Source organism: Lissotriton helveticus, chromosome 12, assembly GCF_964261635.1.
Source record: "Lissotriton helveticus chromosome 12, aLisHel1.1, whole genome shotgun sequence".
Classification (NCBI taxonomy): Eukaryota; Metazoa; Chordata; class Amphibia; order Caudata; family Salamandridae; genus Lissotriton; species Lissotriton helveticus.
The window spans coordinates 599,734,036-599,752,239 of record NC_136073.1 but is presented as its reverse complement, the minus strand read 5'-3'; positions in this window follow the sequence as shown (position 1 = coordinate 599,752,239).

The following is an 18,204-nucleotide window of genomic DNA, read 5'->3' as shown; positions in this document are numbered from 1 at the left end:
ATGTCTCGGGCGATATCCTAAAACCCGGGACATGTATCGGGTCTAGAGATTCATCAGTCCTACAAGTACCGACTTGCACCCACCTGGGTGATCCACAGAAGAACTGCAAGTACCAGTTTCCCGAGGGGCGATCCGGAGGAGGGGCTAGCGGTGTGCGCTCCATTTATGACGAAACACAATACGGCTCCCTTGAGCTTTGGGCCGACGGGCTCTTGGAAGACGCACCTGCGTGCCGGTTCTGGCATCGAAGCCTTTGACTGTTGTGTGGCGGCCTTCTCTTCCACCCCTAAACAATTCTTTCTCTACTGATGAGGGAAGTCATCCCGAAACCCGAGACATGTCTCGGGCGATATCCTAAAACCCGGGACATGTATCGGGTATAGAGATTCATCAGTCCTACAAGTACCGACTTGCACCCACCGGGGTGATCCACTGAAGAACTGCAACTACCAGTTTCCCGAGGGGCGATCCGGAGGAGGGGCTAGCGGTGTGCGCTCCATTTATGACGAAACACAATACGGCTCCCTTGAGCTTTGGGCCGACGGGCTCTTGGAAGACGCACCTGCGTGCCGGTTCTGGCATCGAAGCCTTTGACTGTTGTGTGGCGGCCTTCTCTTCCACCCCTAAACAATTCTTTCTCTACTGATGAGGGAAGTCATCCCGAAACCCGAGACATGTCTCGGGCGATATCCTAAAACCCGGGACATGTATCGGGTCTAGAGATTCATCAGTCCTACAAGTACTGACTTGCACCCACCTGGGTGATCCACTGAAGAACTGCAAGTACCAGTTTCCCGAGGGGCGATCCGGAGGAGGGGCTAGCGGTGTGTGCTCCATTTATGACGAAACACAATACGGCTCCCTTGAGCTTTGGGCCGACGGGCTCTTGGAAGACGCACCTGCGTGCCGGTTCTGGCATCGAAGCCTTTGACTGTTGTGTGGTGGCCTTCTCTTCCACCCCTAAACAATTCTTTCTCTACTGATGAGGGAAGTCATCCCGAAACCCGAGACATGTCTCGGGCGATATCCTAAAACCCGGGACATGTATCGGGTCTAGAGAATCATCAGTCCTTCAAGTACCGACTTGCACCCAGCTGGGTGATCCACTGAAGAACTGCAAGTACCAGTTTCCCGAGGGGTGATCCGGAGGAGGGGCTAGCGGTGTGCGCTCCATTTATGACGAAACACAATACGGCTCCCTTGAGCTTTGGGCCGACCGGCTCTTGGAAGACGCACCTGCGTGCCGGTTCTGGCATCAAAGCCTTTGACTGTTGTGTGGCAGCCTTCTCTTCCACCCCTAAACAATTCTTTCTCTACTGATGAGGGAAGTCATCCCGAAACCCGAGACATGTCTCGGGCGATATCCTAAAACCCGGGACATGTATCGGGTCTAGAGATTCATCAGTCCTACAAGTACCGACTTGCACCCACCTGGGTGATCCACTGAAGAACTGCAAGTACCAGTTTCCCGAGGGGCGATCCGGAGGAGGGGCTAGCGGTGTGCGCTCCATTTATGACGAAACACAATACGGCTCCCTTGAGCTTTGGGCCGACGGGCTCTTGGAAGACGCACCTGCGTGCCGGTTCTGGCATCGAAGCCTTTGACTGTTGTGTGGCGGCCTTCTCTTCCACCCCTAAACAATTCTTTCTCTACTGATGAGGGAAGTCATCCCGAAACCCGAGACATGTCTCGGGCGATATCCTAAAACCCGGGACATGTATCGGGTCTAGAGATTCATCAGTCCTACAAGTACCGACTTGCACCCACCTGGGTGATCCACTGAAGAACTGCAAGTACCAGTTTCCCGAGGGGCGATCCGGAGGAGGGGCTAGCGGTGTGCGCTCCATTTATGACGAAACACAATACGGCTCCCTTGAGCTTTGGGCCGACGGGCTCTTGGAAGACGCACCTGCGTGCCGGTTCTGGCATCGAAGCCTTTGACTGTTGTGTGGCGGCCTTCTCTTCCACCCCTAAACAATTCTTTCTCTACTGATGAGGGAAGTCATCCCGAAACCCGAGACATGTCTCGGGTGATGTCCTAAAACCCGGGACATGTATCGGGTCTAGAGATTCATCAGTCCTACAAGTACCGACTTGCACCCACCTGGGTGATCCACTGAAGAACTGCAAATACCAGTTTCCCGAGGGGCGATCCGGAGGAGGGGCTAGCGGTGCGCGCTCCATTTATGACGAAACACAATACGGCTCCCTTGAGCTTTGGGCCGACGGGCTCTTGGAAGACGCACCTGCGTGCCGGTTCTGGCATCGAAGCCTTTGACTGTTGTGTGGCGGCCTTCTCTTCCACCCCTAAACAATTCTTTCTCTACTGATGAGGGAAGTCATCCCGAAACCCGAGACATGTCTCGGGCGATATCCTAAAACCCGGGACATGTATCGGGTCTAGAGATTCATCAGTCCTACAAGTACCGACTTGCACCCACCTGGGTGATCCACTGAAGAACTGCAAGTACCAGTTTCCCGAGGGGCGATCCGGAGGAGGGGCTAGCGGTGTGCGCTCCATTTATGACGAAACACAATACGGCTCCCTTGAGCTTTGGGCCGACGGGCTCTTGGAAGACGCACCTGCGTGCCGGTTCTGGCATCGAAGCCTTTGACTGTTGTGTGGCGGCCTTCTCTTCCACCCCTAAACAATTCTTTCTCTACTGATGAGGGAAGTCATCCCGAAACCCGAGACATGTCTTGGGCGATATCCTAAAACCCGGGACATGTATCGGATCTAGAGATTCATCAGTCCTACAAGTACCGACTTGCACCCACCTGGGTGATCCACAGAAGAACTGCAAGTACCAGTTTCCCGAGGGGCGATCCGGAGGAGGGGCTAGCGGTGTGCGCTCCATTTATTACGAAACACAATACGGCTCCCTTGAGCTTTGGGCCGACGGGCTCTTGGAAGACGCACCTGCGTGCCGGTTCTGGCATCGAAGCCTTTGACTGTTGTGTGGCGGCCTTCTCTTCCACCCCTAAACAATTCTTTCTCTACTGATGAGGGAAGTCATCCCGAAAACCGAGACATGTCTCGGGCGATATCCTAAAACCCGGGACATGTATCGGGTCTAGAGATTCATCAGTCCTACAAGTACCGACTTGCACCCACCTGGGTGATCCACTGAAGAACTGCAAGTACCAGTTTCCCGAGGGGCGATCCGGAGGAGGGGCTAGCGGTGTGCGCTCCATTTATGACGAAACACAATACGGCTCCCTTGAGCTTTGGGCCGACGGGCTCTTGGAAGACGCACCTGCGTGCCGGTTCTGGCATCGAAGCCTTTGACTGTTGTGTGGCGGCCTTCTCTTCCACCCCTAAACAATTCTTTCTCTACTGATGAGGGAAGTCATCCCGAAAACCGAGACATGTCTCGGGCGATATCCTAAAACCCGGGACATGTATCGGGTCTAGAGATTCATCAGTCCTACAAGTACCGACTTGCATCCACCTGGGTGATCCACTGAAGAACTGCAAGTACCAGTTTCCCGAGGGGCGATCCGGAGGAGGGGCTAGCGGTGTGCGCTCCATTTATGACGAAACACAATACGGCTCCCTTGAGCTTTGGGCCGACGGGCTTTTGGAAGACGCACCTGCGTGCCGGTCTCTGGCATCAAAGCCTTTGACTGTTGTGTGGCGGCCTTCTCTTCCACCCCTAAACAATTCTTTCTCTACTGATGAGGGAAGTCATCCCGAAACCCGAGACATGTCTCGGGCGATATCCTAAAACCCGGGACATGTATCGGGTCTAGAGATTCATCAGTCCTACAAGTACCGACTTGCACCCACCTGGGTGATCCACTGAAGAACTGCAAGTACCAGTTTCCCGAGGGGCGATCCGGAGGAGGGGCTAGCGGTGTGCGCTCCATTTATGACGAAACACAATACGGCTCCCTTGAGCTTTGGGCCGACGGGCTCTTGGAAGACGCACCTGCGTGCCGGTTCTGGCATCGAAGCCTTTGACTGTTGTGTGGCGGCCTTCTCTTCCACCCCTAAACAATTCTTTCTCTACTGATGAGGGAAGTCATCCCGAAACCCGAGACATGTCTCGGGCGATATCCTAAAACCCGGGACATGTATCGGGTCTAGAGATTCATCAGTCCTACAAGTACCGACTTGCACCCACCTGGGTGATCCACTGAAGAACTGCAAGTACCAGTTTCCCGAGGGGCGATCCGGAGGAGGGGCTAGTGGTGTGCGCTCCATTTATGACGAAACACAATACGGCTCCCTTGAGCTTTGGGCCGACGGGCTCTTGGAAGACGCACCTGCGTGCCGGTTCTGGCATCGAAGCCTTTGACTGTTGTGTGGCGGCCTTCTCTTCCACCCCTAAACAATTCTTTCTCTACTGATGAGGGCAGTCATCCCGAAACCCGAGACATGTCTCGGGCGATATCCTAAAACCCGGGACATGTATCGGGTCTAGAGATTCATCAGTCCTACAAGTACCGACTTGCACCCACCTGGGTGATCCACTGAAGAACTGCAAGTACCAGTTTCCCGAGGGGCGATCCGGAGGAGGGGCTAGCGGTGTGCGCTCCATTTATGACGAAACACAATACGGCTCCCTTGAGCTTTGGGCCGACGGGCTCTTGGAAGACGCACCTGCGTGCCGGTTCTGGCATCGAAGCCTTTGACTGTTGTGTGGCGGCCTTCTCTTCCACCCCTAAACAATTCTTTCTCTACTGATGAGGGAAGTCATCCCGAAACCCGAGACATGTCTCGGGCGATATCCTAAAACCCGGGACATGTATCGGGTCTAGAGATTCATCAGTCCTACAAGTACCGACTTGCACCCACCTGGGTGATCCACTGAAGAACTGCAAGTACCAGTTTCCCGAGGGGCGATCCGGAGGAGGGGCTAGCGGTGTGCGCTCCATTTATGACGAAACACAATACGGCTCCCTTGAGCTTTGGGCCGACGGGCTCTTGGAAGACGCACCTGCGTGCCGGTTCTGGCATCGAAGCCTTTGACTGTTGTGTGGCGGCCTTCTCTTCCACCCCTAAACAATTATTTCTCTACTGATGAGGGAAGTCATCCCGAAACCCGAGACATGTCTCGGGCGATATCCTAAAACCCGGGACATGTATCGGGTCTAGAGATTCATCAGTCCTACAAGTACCGACTTGCACCCACCTCGGTGATCCACTGAAGAACTGCAAGTACCAGTTTCCCAAGGGGCGATCCGGAATAGGGGCTAGCGGTGGGCGCTCCATTTATGACGAAACACAATACGGCTCCCTTGAGCTTTAGGCCGACGGGCTCTTGGAAGACGCACCTGCGTGCCGGTTCTGGCATCGAAGCCTTTGACTGTTGTGTGGCGGCCTTCTCTTCCTCCCCTAAACAATTCTTTCTCTATTGATGAGGGAAGTCATCCCGAAACCCGAGACATGTCTCGGGCGATATCCTAAAACCCGGGACATGTATCGGGTCTAGAGATTCATCAGTCCTACAAGTACCGACTTGCACCCACCTGGGTGATCCACTGAAGAACTGCAAGTACCAGTTTCCCGAGGGGCGATCCGGAGGAGGGGCTAGCGGTGTGCGCTCCATTTATGACGAAACACAATACGGCTCCCTTGAGCTTTGGGCCGACGGGCTCTTGGAAGACGCACCTGCGTGCCGGTTCTGGCATCGAAGCCTTTGACTGTTGTGTGGCGGCCTTCTCTTCCACCCCTAAACAATTCTTTCTCTACTGATGAGGGAAGTCATCCCGAAACCTGAGACATGTCTCAGGCGATATCCTAAAACCCGGGACATGTATCGGGTCTAGAGATTCATCAGTCCTACAAGTACCGACTTGCACCCACCTGGGTGATCCACTGAAGAACTGCAAGTACCAGTTTCCCGAGGGGCGATCCGGAGGAGGGGCTAGCGGTGTGCGCTCCATTTATGACGAAACACAATACGGCTCCCTTGAGCTTTGGGCCGACGGGCTCTTGGAAGACGCACCTGCGTGCCGGTTCTGGCATCGAAGCCTTTGACTGTTGTGTGGCGGCCTTCTCTTCCACCCCTAAACAATTCTTTCTCTACTGATGAGGGAAGTCATCCCGAAACCCGAGACATGTCTCGGGCGATATCCTAAAACCCGGGACATGTATCGGGTCTAGAGATTCATCAGTCCTACAAGTACCGACTTGCACCCACCTGGGTGATCCACTGAAGAACTGCAAGTACCAGTTTCCCGAGGGGCGATCCGGAGGAGGGGCTAGTGGTGTGCGCTCCATTTATGACGAAACACAATACGGCTCCCTTGAGCTTTGGGCCGACGGGCTCTTGGAAGAGGCACCTGCGTGCCGGTTCTGGCATCGAAGCCTTTGACTGTTGTGTGGCGGCCTTCTCTTCCACCCCTAAACAATTCTTTCTCTACTGATGAGGGAAGTCATCCCGAAACCCGAGACATGTCTCGGGCGATATCCTAAAACCCGGGACATGTATCGGGTCTAGAGATTCATCAGTCCTACAAGTACCGACTTGCACCCACCTGGGTGATCCACTGAAGAACTGCAAGTACCAGTTTCCCGAGGGGCGATCCGGAGGAGGGGCTAGCGGTGTGCGCTCCATTTATGATGAAACACAATACGGCTCCCTTGAGCTTTGGGCCGACGGGCTCTTGGAAGACGCACCTGCGTGCCGGTTCTGGCATCGAAGCCTTTGACTGTTGTGTGGCGGCCTTCTCTTCCACCCCTAAACAATTCTTTCTCTACTGATGAGGGAAGTCATCCCGAAACCCGAGACATGTCTCGGGCGATATCCTAAAACCCGGGACATGTATCGGGTCTAGAGATTCATCAGTCCTACAAGTACCGACTTGCACCCACCTGGGTGATCCACTGAAGAACTGCAAGTACCAGTTTCCCGAGGGGCGATCCGGAGGAGGGGCTAGCGGTGTGCGCTCCATTTATGACGAAACACAATACGGCTCCCTTGAGCTTTGGGCCGACGGGCTCTTGGAAGACGCACCTGCGTGCCGGTTCTGGCATCGAAGCCTTTGACTGTTGTGTGGCGGCCTTCTCTTCCACCCCTAAACAATTATTTCTCTACTGATGAGGGAAGTCATCCCGAAACCCGAGACATGTCTCGGGCGATATCCTAAAACCCGGGACATGTATCGGGTCTAGAGATTCATCAGTCCTACAAGTACCGACTTGCACCCACCTCGGTGATCCACTGAAGAACTGCAAGTACCAGTTTCCCAAGGGGCGATCCGGAATAGGGGCTAGCGGTGGGCGCTCCATTTATGACGAAAGACAATACGGCTCCCTTGAGCTTTAGGCCGACGGGCTCTTGGAAGACGCACCTGCGTGCCGGTTCTGGCATCGAAGCCTTTGACTGTTGTGTGGCGGCCTTCTCTTCCACCCCTAAACAATTCTTTCTCTACTGATGAGGGAAGTCATCCCGAAACCCGAGACATGTCTCGGGTGATATCCTAAAACCCGGGACATGTATCGGGTCTAGAGATTCATCAGTCCTACAAGTACCGACTTGCACCCACCTGGGTGATCCACTGAAGAACTGCAAGTACCAGTTTCCCGAGGGGCGATCCGGAGGAGGGGCTAGCGGTGTGTGCTCCATTTATGACGAAATAAAGTTGCCTCTGTGAATGGATTATGTATATTTCGCACGACCTTGACCGAAAGTAAATCTGTTGTTTCAATACATTGTAATGTTCTCACCTCTCCTAAAAGTCTCATAATATTGCCTCTATTTAATATATCTTGTTTTCCTCTTGACGTATATAGGGGTATAAATGTAATTTGCCACTCTTCACTAGGACTCATTATTTCTTTTAAGGAGGCATTTTCAAAGGATTCTTCTCTTCCTTGATTCTGAGTTGGTATATTATGTTTTGTTTGGCACTGATTGTAGGAGAGATTTTTTCCTTTAGCTATCTCTTTAAACTGTATAATAGGTGGTATGAATGAGGCTCATGTTGGTTGTTACTGTCTGCTAAAGGACACGTGATCACTATTTCTTTATCTACGCTTGCAGTTACTGTGCCTTTGGAAAAGTTATATTTCTTACAGCAATTGTTTGTTAGGACTTCTGGAGGATTGTTATTAAGAATTCCTCGGCTTTCCATTTGTTTCTGTTCCAAACATTTACAAAATTGTATCTGAGGGCATTTGATCTGATCTTGCCCTATTGGATTTTCTGTTAATGTATTCTGTTTTCTATTTGTCATCAATTTCTCTGTTTGTGGACTTTCTGAATGTATACCTTTTCATCTATTTTTGCATTTGTATCACTTTTTTCCATAACCGAGGCTAATTTCGCTCACTGACCTTACTTTCTATACAATTGGAACCGGGGTGCCTGGTGCAGTCCAACAATTGATCTACCGAAGTACACTTTCTTTTAGTGGTATCTAATTCTGGGAGAGATTTCTTTTGTTTCATGGCGCTAAATAATGGGTAACACGTATTGAGCTCTCCATCATTTCGTGTAGGGCCATTTATTTTCTGCCTTCCTTTTCTAGCACGTTTTGTTTGCCTTTTAGTTAAAACTTGAGTAAGAACCAATTTGGATTTTGTGACAGTGGATTCTTCAGCACTATTTGATAAAAGGATCAATGACCCATCATTTTGAGTTTCCTGTATATTTTCAGTAATTTGCTCCTTCAGCAGCCCAGCCTGTTGTTTTTGAATGTCTTTTTTTGTTGTTGGATTACCTATTGGCTGTAATTGCTCCTGTTTATCTTCCAGCTGATTATTCTCTATTGTTGGCCTGTATTTTATCTCTTTCAATATATCAATTAGTATAACTGGTAATGTACTTAGTTTTTCTATTATTTGATCACATTTACAGATGTACTGTGGATCTGGATTCTTCGGTAATTTAAATTTCCTCATTTGATTGGTCAATCAATATATCTATTTTGGAATTAATGCTAGAAACGTGAGTTGCCATAAGATTCATAGGATCAATCTGGACGTTTAATTTGTCTGATTGCATATTTAGGACCGATATTGATGTTTGCAAGGTATTTAATAATGAGGAGTGTAGGGAGGATAAGTTATCTATCTCCATTCGGTTAGTATATTCTTTCGGCTTACTTGCATATAATCCTCTCGCTATTGAAATATCCTGCTGAAGTGCCGAAGGACTAACATTTATTTCTGTTTGAATTTTGAATTGATCATTTGGATCCTCTCTTATAATACCTGGCAGACCATATGATAAATCATGCTTTCCCTCCATAGAGATCTGGGTAGAACAATGACTTGATATTTCTATAATTGAGCTAAGATCCTGGTTTGATTCAGCACCAATAGTTCTTAATACAGAGACCGTATGCTTTTTATTTCCTTTTTGTTTTGAATTTTTTTGCTTTACTATTTCTGTTTGCATATTTGGAAAGTTAATTCCAGAATTTGATTGTTTCGATGTTTTCGTTTCCAAAGCTTCAACCAATTCCATATTCTCCATTATTAGTGTGGAATGTAACCAGGAAGATGAAGCCTTTATTTCGCACGGAATTAGAAGGGGATCATAACATTGATTATCTTGTCTTAGGTTATCCCTGTTAGCGGTCAAATGAAAATGCTCCGATACTTTTAGTTTGTTTGTAGTTGTATCATCCTGTTGGTGATTTCTTTTATCTGATTCCATATTCATCTCAATGCATATTGGCTTAGTGTCTCCCAAATCATTTTTATTGTTATTAACTGAATGTATAATTGCCTGGACTATAGTTTTTTTTGCACTTTTTGTCTGATGGACTGCTGGCGAATTGTTATCATTTCTTAACTCTGTTGTTATTAGATCCGTTGTTCCCACACTTTCATTTAGTCCTGGTGCTATTTGGGTTGCCATTGCATGTGATACTTGTTGTGGGACTACTTGCAATGCAGTGATTTTTAATTTTTGTGGAGCAAGGGGCGTAAGCAGACCCTTGATGTTCCCTGTTTCCGAAAAGACAGCTGCTTCTGGGTCCTTCAGGAAAAACAATTTGCTTATTTTTTGCTCCGGCCTCTTGTTTTTCCCAGGATTAGTTTCCATTTGAGATGGTGTTGAGGAAAGATAATTTCCAGTCCCTTGTGGTCTTATTGGGGATGTCCCCCTTGCTATAGTGTTATTTTTTTTAATTTCTTTTGCTTATGTGTTTTTTTGTAGCGGGGGCACCTGCCTAACCCGTCCTGATCTCATTTCACTTATGTCACTGGATCTGGAATTATTTGCCTCCAAATTGAAGGTTTATAAGAGGAGCTTCACACTCACGCTTTTATATTCCAGAAGAACCGACTTCTAATTTTGCTAAATATCACTGGGGCTGGAATTATTTGCCTCCATCTTGCCTCTGAAAATTGTGTTACACGTTTCACAAGGAATCCCTCACCTCCTACTATCGGCTCCAACTCCCAGCTTCTGGTAGACTTCCGCCGCTGTGATCACCGCTCCTGCTAGTTCTTTGCTGCACAGTACAGGCTACACCGCACCCACTCCTGCGGTTGCCTCTCGTAGTACCGCTGGCCGTGCCAAACCAAACGGCACCAAACGCAGCAGATGCCAAAGGCCAAATACTGAACACGATTCACAGGCGGCCAGCGGCTGCTCAGGCGCCTCTGCAGCTGCTCTGGCTCCTCGGCACTACCGCTCACTTGGCTCTCCTCACTGCACTCCTGATGGCCGCCATGCTGACCACACCTCCAAAAGCAGGTCTGGGGTGTCTACGACCCTCCTGGGCAGTCAGCACCCCTCAGCTGTAGTCTGCAAGCACATCACAAGTTGCTCCCGGGGGGGCACAGGGTTCAACTTGGCCACAGCCTGCCTGCCTGCCGAATCACACCTCGCCTGCCTTCCCCACCTCGCCTCGGTTCACATGCCCCGCTCGCCTCGGTCTCACCGCGGGCGCACACGGCGAAGCAGGCAGGCACGACCGGCAGCACAGCACCCTCTCAATGTGGCTGCAAGTGGCGGTATGGGGGCTAGGGTGGAGCGGTCACAGCAGACGGCTTCACGGCAAAAAGATCTCCTTGGTGCCTCCGGGAGCAGCGGAAAGCTGAGCAGAAAGCAGAGTCAAAGCAACGGCGGCAGCAGCGAAAGCATGGAGTGGAATCCCTGCAACTGTTCCTTGACGATGAGGGACGGGCAAGATTTGCTTGGATATATATATATATATATATATATATATATATATATATATATATATATATATATATATATATATATATATACATACATATAGTTAGGGCTTTAAGTGGGATGAAAACACTGGGGGGTCTTTCAAAGGGGCGTGGACAATGTAATTAAGGGTGTGGCTTACAAACACATAAGCTAAAAATCTGCGATTAGCATAGTGTGCCCTCTGACTTGTATTTTGCTGTTTCTGTCATTGCATCCAGATATATGATTAAACAAGTAACATCATACCTACAACAAGGCAGGACTATTGACTTTGTCAATAGTTGTTAGTTGCATCAGATAAATAAGCAGCAACTATGGCTTGTATATAATATTGAAAAAGCTTCCACTTAAAGCCCTGGTGACACCCCGACGATGTTGCTGCTCCTGAATTTCAAAAAGGGAAATCCAGAATGACTCTCTTTAAAGGATTTCCCTTCTCCTACAACGCTCACATGGCATGACGTCATGCCGTAACTTCTTATGCCGTAACTTCTCCACTAGCGAGAAGAGCAGTGTGAGCAGCGCACATCAATGTGCCTGCGGTCACTGCAGTCTGGAAGAAACGGACCGACTGTGCCAGGGCACAAAACAGAGCCCGATAGAGACCCGTTTCGAGGCCCCCTTAAAAAACAAGCATTTGCAATGCAATAGGTCTCGCATTAATTAAGTTTAAGCTATTGGCATTGCTAAATATTGCAACACCAATTGCAACAAAAGTCTAAATTGTAGGCCAAAAAAAGTGTATTTATATTTGTAGCAATGGTGGAATGCTGCACTTGAGATGAATATGTTTAAAAGTACAGTGCGCCATTCTGCGATTGCTACAATAGTTAATTGTGGATGCGTTAACAATTGATGTGTGCACTGATGGCTGGTGGTGTGTGTGCCTGTAGAAATTGTGCACTGATGGCTGGTGGTGTGTGTGCCTGGTGGAATTGTGCACTGCTGGCTGGTGGTGTGTGTGCCTGGTGAAAGTGTGCACTGACGCCTGGTGGTGTGTGTGTGTGCCTGGAGAAAGCGTGCACTGATGGCTGGTGGTGTGTGTGCCTGGTGAAAGCGTGCACTGACGTCTGGTGGTGTGTGCCTGGTGGAAGCGTGCACTGGCGGCTGGTGGTGTTTGTGCCCGGTGAAAACGTGCACTGAAGGCTGGTGGTGTTTGTGCTGGGTGAAAGTGTGCACTGATGGTGTGGTTGTGGTTGTGTGTGTGTGTGGTTGTCGTTGTGTGTGTGTGTGTGTGTGATTGTGTGGTTGTGTGTGTGTTTATGTGGTTGTGTGTGTGTGGTTGTGTGTGTATAGTTGTGTGTGTGGTTGTGTGTTTATTGGGTGAGACTGTCTAGGGGGGTGTCTATGTAGCTTGTCGCTCATTGTCATATTGAAGTCTCCACCTATAATCATTGTACCTTGGGGGAGATCCAATAGGATTTTACCCAAATCTCACAATGCTAACCCACCTAGTGCAGGCGAAAGGTAGGCCGAAATAACATTTAGCGGCCTTCCCTCCCAGGTGGCCTCCAACACTGCAAATCGTCCCAGTGGGTCAGCCCAGGTGTTAGTGTGTGTGTGGTTTTTCCTTACAAGGATGCCCGTACCACGGGACCCAGATGTGAACCCTGCGTGTATTAATAATTTGTAGCCCCATCGTTGAAGCGCTTGACAATTATTGCCCACCAGATGTGTCTCTTGTAACAGGACTGGGTCAGGCGCATGGCGCTTGAGGTATTTTAAGACCACCCTCTCATTATTTTATTTCCTAGACCATTTACATTCCACATCATAATTGACAGTGTCCTTTCTGGGGAATTTGTCATGGCGGTGGTTGAAAAGGAAATACCCCGGACAGCCACCAGGGAGACCCGCCCCCCCCCTCCCCGACAATTGCAGCTATATTCACAAATGTACTCTGAGTTACCACTTGGAGGGAGTGAACAGCTCCCCGCCTCGGACAACCACGGCTCCCAATACATGGACCCTGCTGCTGAAGTGACCCTAAAATGCAAAATGCTCTGCTTACAAAAACAAATACAATAACCACAAACCATACAACACCCACCTCCCCCCGTCTCCCTCCCTCCCTGCCCCCCTGCCAGTGGACTTTAAACTATCCACACCCCAACTAGGCAGAGTACCCGTCGCCCTCCCAACCATTGCGGGGTACCTGGTTAACCGCCTGCACTTCTCGCCATAAAGCAACGTAGTAATATTGTAGCGCAGTGAAACTTAAAACATAACATTCCAGTCCTTATTTCAGCACAAAAATAAGTCATTCAGCTTGGCTTACGCATCTGTCTTAATCCGGAAAAAGCTGATATGAGGGTCCGAGAGAGAGTCCGGCGCCTTGGCTCATATCCAAAGGTGAGGAGGGTGCACGTGATCTGTGTCGTCATTAGTCCAACAGCATCAGTTGTCTGTCCTTTGGCTTTGTCTTTGATTACTTTTATTGCGAACCACCATGGTCGGCACTGGAGTTCTGTTCTCTCGTTGTCGGCGGATTCCTGTGGTAAATGTCCGTACCTTCCGTTCCCCGATTATCTGGTGACTTCCCCACCCTGCGCCATCCTTCTATCCTTTCCCACGCCTCCTCCGAGGACAGGAAAAACCAGACCTTGTCCTCTGATTCCACACGTAGTTTTGCAGGAAACAGCATAGAATATTTTATATTTTTGTCCCTCAGTGCTTTTTTGACCTCTGTAAAACTGTGTCGGCGTGCCTGCACCTTCACGGTGAAATCCGAAAAGAATGTAATGTGTGTGTCTTCCAGTTTCGTTGGTGGCCCGCACGTGCAGTTTGTAAAATCACATCCCTATCATGGAAGTTGAACACTCTAGCTATGATAGGGCATGGGGAGGTCCCATGTCTTGGCCTACCCCGGGACCATATGCACCCGCTAGATGGAGAAGTAACTAGAGAGACGTTTTGGCTGGAGGGTCTTAAGTATGAGGTCTTCTATGAACAGGTCGACTGAGGGCCCCTCCAATCGTTCCGGGACCCGAGAATACGGATGTTGTTCCGTCTTGCCCTTCCTTCATAGTCATCCAGGAGCTCAACCATCTTTTCCTGTTGTTTTTGGAGTTGAGCCACTTGCTGCTGGAGAGTGGAGGTATCAGCTATGAGTGCTGTTGTTTTGATCACAACATCTTTGACCTTGGAGTCCATCTTTCGCAGGTCTGCTCGTAATAGGGTGACCTTGATATTTACTGAGTCTATTCACGTTTCCAGAGATGTCTGCACTCCAGCTATAGCCTCCATGACATCCTCCAGTGTCAGAGTCTTTGCCACAGGTGCAGAGGGTGAGGCCTTTGGGTCTCCTTCAGAAGCCATCTCCTTATTCACTCCTCTGGAATTCCAGGAGAACTTAGGGGCAGATTTATGTTAACTGGTGCATCCCCAGGGATGCGCCAGTTAATGTGCGCCACAGTGCGCCACAGCTCCGCCACCCATGGTGCGCCGCATTTACAATGCGGCGCACCATGGTATAAGGCAGGGAAGATGCGTGACGCATCTTTCGGTGTACGGGCGGCGCATTGCTGGAGTCATGTCGCAAGTGCGACATGACTCCTGCAATGCACAGGGGCCACCCCTACATTGCATGGTGCATCACCCTTACGCCTGCTTCAAGCAGGCGTAAGGAATTGACGTAGAAAGTGACTGAGTGAAATCTTATAGATTTCACTCAGCCACTTTTAGGAGGGATTCCTGCGCAGGAACACCCCCCCTGCGCAGGAACGCCTCCTTATGGCGCAGGGCGAGATGCGTCACGTTGTAAATAGGGCGCATTGTTTGCACCGCCGTTGCGTCAAATAAAGTGACGCAATTGCGGCGCAAAGAGGCGCAAGGGCCTCATAAATCTGCCCCTTACTGATTTGTTTTTGCCTGTTCGGCTTGTTCCCTCTGTTCGGGTCCATTTGTACCGGAGGTGGAGAGACTTCCACCTGAAAACCAACTTGTAATGGTCACCACCTATTTATGGGAGCGGATACCTCTTAGTTCGTAGCTGGTTGACTGGAGAGGTCCTGCAGGGATTGTGAGGGGGTCCACCTCCCCAGCCAGGGGTATACCACACGGCGTCCGGCTTGGTGGTCTACTGTCCGTACCCCTACCGTCTCCCTTGATGCTGTCTTAGCACGTCGTCACCAGAGTTCACATCCACAGGGGGAACCCGATCCTGAATTCCACCGAGGCGTATACTATAAGGCCGAAGGCCACCACGATCCGCGGGTCCAGTAGGGGGAGTACACTGGGAATCCAACTAACTATGGCCATCCATTTTATGGAGTCCAACTATACAGAGCACTCTTAGGTAGCTCCGGGAGCCGCTGCAATGGGGTCACCACCCGTTATTCTCCGTCACTCTCTGCCGTTTCAATGTTGGGTGCTCTGTATCATGTGGCTGATCTCGAATGACCCTTCCACCCCTGCCACACGACAGAGTGTCCGAGCGCCAGGCACTGCATCCAAGGCTCTTCAGGCCAAGTCCAGGGCAGGAGGGCTCAAACTGGTCCGGGAATTGGGAGGACCACGCAGAGACCGTCCAAGAGGGTCCCCATTGGAAACGGATAGCAGCCACAAAGCCCTCAGGTCCGAGAACAATGTGCTCTGTGTTCCACTCTCAGGCAGAGCTCCCCCGGGGCCGTGGTCAAATCCACCCGTTCCCAGCAACCAGGGGGAGAGCGCTTGCATGTGCCACTATTCATATTCATATTCATAAAGCTTTATTCGATATGTAAACACATTATCATAAAAGCGTACATAAATGCAAAAGAATCAAAAGAGTACAAACAGTAAAATTTCGATTGACAATAGAAAGCGTTAAAAAGAATAAAATGGTACAATTGATTAAAAAACAAGTCTTATACTCCAAAATGGCGAGCAGTTAATGCAGGAGGCAATTGTTTGAATAAACAACGCATTTCAGTTCAATAAGGCACTTAGTTGTACTAGGGTTGCATTGAAGTCCTGGCTCTAACCATAGCTGTTAGATAGGTGGAGACAAGTGCGATAACTGGTAACGTTTCCATGGCTTTCAGTTTTTGGTATGCCACTCTACAAGATCTTCAACCCCATGATTTAAGCAAGGGTTTCAAAAACATTGCCCTTGGGAGCTGGTAGTACCTATAAAACAGTAAGCAATGAATGTTCGACTTTGAGGAAAGGTTGTCACATGGGCATTTTTCCAACTGTCATGACCAGCTGTTTGGGTGTGGGAAAGTTAGTAATCTGAAGAAAGTTTCCATATGGAAACGAGTGAGCAGCATGCGCTTGTAGGGAGATGGTTCTAGGGAGAGATACTGTTGTACCCCTACCATGGTGGTCGATAAATGGTGTTCCTCTACCGTGGGTTTGCTCTTCTCTATCGACTGTCGATCAACAGTCAGGTGATGCTGTACCAAGTTTTTTAAGGGCGGCTCGGGACATTTTTGTCATGGATGATGGATTGGGAAAAAACTCAGGGAGTCCCATGTCGGTAAGCAGGACTCTAATGTACTTGAGCCACTTAATGTTATCAGCGCCGGTGAGTTTAAGACAATCTTTTATAACTTCCCTATTTAGGTTTGTCTCCTGATTAACCCAAACATTGTGCCACAAGAGTATTGGTGAAGAGTTAATTAGGTCCTTGATGTGTGTAATGCTCAGTTCGCTATGTAGTACATATGTTGAGGTGCCACATGGGGCGGCCAGGAGGTATCGCAGGAAAGAATTCTCAGAGCGTTGAAGATTGTCTATCTGATCAGTCCGATCGATTCCCCATATCCCAGATCGATAAGTGCCGGTGGAGATACACTTTGCCCTGTAGATCTGTAGTAATGGCCCAATCGGTCTCCCGCCCAGTTTTTTTGAGAAATTAATCAGGGCGCCTATTGCCCTGGAAAACGCCATTCCTCTTGCCTGTGCTGCGGGAAGCCAAGAACCTTTTTTATCAAAATTAATGCCCAAGTAGGCAAACGTATCTGTGTTCTCCAGCTTTTTCCCGTTTAAAAATATTGGGCATTGTTTCTTTCTAACCCCATTGCCACAGGCCATGGTCACGTTGACACATAAGCCTCTTCTTTTCATGAAGTCTGTGAACCTCTCTACTGCTCTTTGTGGACCTACACAGGTTTGCGAGAGGATAGCGTCGTCGTCCGCATACAGGTATGGGGGTCCAATTAGTGGTGGGGTAGTCGTAATATGCCTCGTTCAGATGTTCTCCCACAGAATTTATGTATAAAGTGAAGAGGAGGGGTTCTAGGATGCACCCCTGCCTCACTCCTCTGCGTATATCAAATTTTTCCGAGCATTCACCCCCTCTGCCATATCTGACGCGCGCCCCTGCCCCCCTGTAGAGTTCTTTTATGTATATTAGTATGCGTTTGTCTAGACCAATTTCGGTGAGAGTGGCCCAGAGTAGTTTGTGCCCGACGCAGTCGAACGCAGAACTCAAGTCTACGAAAGTATACTTTGCTATAATTAGAGCTAGGTTTAGACCTTGCTCAATGGTGCCTTTTCCGTGTCTAAAACCGTATTGCAGCTCAGAAATAATGCCCTGCTCCTCTGTCCACTCCTGGATTCTATTTAGAATGATCCTCCCTGCCACTTTCATCAATGCGTCAAGCAAAGAGATTGGGCGGTAGCATGAAGGATCATTTCTATCGCCTTTCTTGAATATGGGCACTACAATTGCCTCGGGCCAGGTAGAAATAAAGCCAACTTTGTTTAGGGCATTTAGGACACTTGTAAGCAGTGGAACCCAAAAGTCCAACTGTGATTTAAAAACATCGATCGGCACACAGTCCGGGCCTGGAGCCCTGCCCGAGGGACTTGCCTTTAATGCTATAAGGACTTCTTCACATTCAAATGTGATACCTAGTGGGAAGGAACTACAAATGGTGGCTCCCAAGAAAGAACCATCTTCATGCTTTCTTGGGTCCGATAAGGCCATTGATTCAGATCTACCGTACAGGGTTCTAAAGTGCCTCACCCAGGTATCTCCGGGTATTGCTAGGTCGATTTTGGGGGACTGTGCGTTCTGCAAGAAGGGAGCATTGACCGCCTTCCAGAAGGCTATATTGTCCCTCTTTTCAGAGGCCTCCTGAAGGG